Source organism: Carya illinoinensis, chromosome 3 (assembly GCF_018687715.1).
Source record: "Carya illinoinensis cultivar Pawnee chromosome 3, C.illinoinensisPawnee_v1, whole genome shotgun sequence".
Classification (NCBI taxonomy): Eukaryota; Viridiplantae; Streptophyta; class Magnoliopsida; order Fagales; family Juglandaceae; genus Carya; species Carya illinoinensis.
Genome location: NC_056754.1, coordinates 19,502,342 through 19,505,805, shown reverse-complemented (window position 1 = coordinate 19,505,805; position 3,464 = coordinate 19,502,342).

Genomic DNA, 3,464 nt, shown 5'->3' with positions numbered 1-3,464 from the left:
TCCTCAGTGGTATCGTAGTGTCGTAGGTAATCTTCAATATTTTGCTTTCACTCGTCCTAATATCTCCTTTGCTAGGGGTGTAACCCGGTTTGGTTTTGGATAAAATTTGAGACCGAACTGGTATGAACCGGTTTTGCATTTTCAAGAACCGACTCCGCACCAGTTACATTGCTAAACTGGTTCTTCCAATTTCATCGATTTCGGTCCAGTTCGATCCAATTTTTCAGTTTTAATGTACTATATTATATATTATATAATATATATTATAGTATATAATACTATAGTGATAATATAATGTAATATATAGTGATATAGTGTTAGTATAATTATTAATATATACTATATAATATTAGTATAATAATTAATACAATAAACTATAGTGATATAAGATGCTAAAATTTAATATTATATTAATTAGTACTTTATCATATAATACAAAACTATTTTATATATAATTATATATAAAAATTATATACAATATAAAAATTAAAATATATATATATATATATACATATATACGAACCGGTCCAGTTTGATACGGTTTTAGAAAAAGAAAAATAAGAATTAGACATATTTTGACCGGTTTTAAGAAAACTAAAACAGGTACCGAACCGAACCAAACTCAGTAACAGACCAAACCCACCATTACGGTCCAGTCCGGCTCGGTTTACTGGTTCACCATTTTTTTGAACACCCCTATCCTTTGCTGTCAATTGAATCTGTCAGTACATGCATTGTCCCTATCTTCCCCATTGGACAGTTGTTAAATGCATATTGTGTTATCTTAATAATACGCATCATCTTAGTTTATGTTTTTCTTCTACTTCCCCATCTAAATTGTTTGCTTTTTCTGATGCCAATTAGGCCGGATGCTCTGATGATAAACGGTCCATTGGAAGTTTTTGTATATATTTTGGGAATTATTAATTTTGTAGGGTTTCAAAAATAGTCCATTGTAGCTCGATCTTCTACAGAAGCCGAGTATAAATCTGTTGCTAATACTGTCTGCGAGCTTCTTTGGTTGCAGTCCCTTTTGAGTGAACTTGGCAGTGTACTTTATAATCCTTCTACACTTTGGTATGACAATATAGGTGCCATATACCTATCCATGAATCCGGTGTTGCATTCTCAGATGAAGCACGTTGAATTGAACTATCACTTTGTCCGGGAAAGAGTTGCCATGAAGTCTCTACAAGTATCCTTCGTTTCCAGCAAAGACCAAATAACTTACATCTTCACAAAACCTCTTTCTACTAGTCAGTTCAAATTACTTAGATAAAGCCTCACTCTCACATCGATGTTGCTTGAATCGTGGGGGGATATCAAGCCAGTAGCTTTACCTCTAAGCAAACCAAAAGAATCTTCTAGAAACTTAAGAATAATTCTGTAGAGTCACATTGTAATAGAAAGGGTGACTAGGCTAGCTAGGTGTCACAAGATGAGTGGCTATAGGATTGGATTTTGTTATGTAAAAGTACTATATATATATTCACTACTATACTCTACTCTTGGTATGTGAAAATATTGAAACTCAATACATCAAACTCTTTGAGGTCTTTTCACAAACAAGACTTGAATCTACTACTTTTTCTAGTGCTTGGTGATGTGGCAGGTGATTTTTTCTGCTAGGGTTTTTACGTGCGTTTTGCATGGTAGCAGCCGTGGGGGCCACTGGTGGCCCCAGACCCGTGGCCAACCCATGTTCTTTCGTAGATCTCCTATTTCTAGCCCCTCATTCGATCTCGAATGCTCTTTTGCCTTCAAGGGCTTCAAAAGCAATTGATGGATACCTGTATTTCCTTTTCTTGAAGGAGGAAATTATGAAGTCTGCCAAACCTTTTAGGTTCTCTTTGGTGCTTAAATTCCTTAGACAAAGACCATCCCAGACGCTATCAGAATGTTTATTAAGAATCGATGGGGTTCGTCTGGTGTTGTAGTGGTTTCGTCCATGAGAAAGCTGCATAATGTTTTTGTCCGATTAACGTCGAAGGAGGATTTCAATTAGGTTTTTTCTAGGGAAGTTTGCAACATTGATGGAGTGGCATATCGTCCTTTTCACTGGTCCACTGGGTTTTTCAAACAAGAGGAGCCATCGATGGTTCTAGTATGGATTTTCCTTCTAGGGTTGGCTCTAAACTTTTATCATCCTTCAATCCTAAAAAGTCTCACGGCTCCTATTGGTAAGTATATACATAGTGACAATTCAACACGGTGAGCGTATGTTTAGAACTAGATGCTGCAAAATCTCCTCTCTTATCATTTTGGATTGGTGCTCCATCTTGTCCTAGGAGTCATATACAGGAGGTGGTGTACGAAATGTTGCTTGCATTCTGCACCAAATGTAAAATACAAGGGCATAATTTGAAAACATTTAAGAAAGGGAGTTTAAGGAAGGAGAATGAGAAGCAAAATGTTAGACTTGAATATAGGGAAGTGCTGAAACAATTGAATTCTTTAGATCTTTCTGGTTCAAAACCAATGCTTCAAGAAGTGAAGGTTATATGAATGGAAGGTAAGGTTTTGGACTCCTTGGTGTTGGTGACTGACGTTCAGCCTATTGCTAATAGGGAAGGTAAGGAAGGGGTTATTTCACAGCCGGTGGATTCGCATGGAATGGTGCCTTTTGATAAGGAAAAAGATATGGAGTTGAACGGTCATTTGAAAGTGGTGTCCTCTGTTGTTCTTGAGGAGATGGTTTAAGTGGTCCCTAAGGTGGTGGTTGTGCCCACTTCTAGTCCTATGGAAGTGGCTCAAAATGATGTGAAATCCATCGTGTTGAACAATTTGAAGAGGTTCCAATCGTTCCTACGGAGGTGGCATCCTCTATCGTTCTTGAGGAGGTGGTTTCCTCTGTTCTTGAGGAGGTTAATGTGCCAGGTTTAGAACATATGTTGAGATCTAGTCTTGTGGAGGTGGCTCAAGAAGATTTATTTTCCATCATGGTGAATCAATTTGAAGCTTTACAAGGTGGAACGATTGTCATGCAAGCATTTGAGCGTGTATTGAATGAGGATGGTCTTGATATGGCTGAGCATTTGACCAATTTATCCGATACTAAAATAGTGGTAGATCAAGTGCTACCGAGTAAAGATGTTTTCTCTGACTCAGAAATGCCAAATCATGTAAAGAAAAATGGTGAAGATATTGTCACGAAAGTTCGCAGTAGTAAGCGGGTTATTACCCGATCCTCTAAATTAAATTTATGATTAGTCCAATTTTATATTGGAGTGTTAGAGGGGTAAGATCTTCTAGGAGCAGGTTGAAAAAGATTATGAGACTATATAAACCTAAAGTTGTTGCTATTGGGAAACCTTTTTTGCATGAAGATTTATTGGATGACATTAAGAGGGTGTTTGGATTTGATCATGGTTTTTCGAATGGCGATTAGGATAGAAAATTGTGGTTATTTTGGATGAATGATGTTAATGTTAGTATGATAAGATGTGGAAATCAACATAATTCTA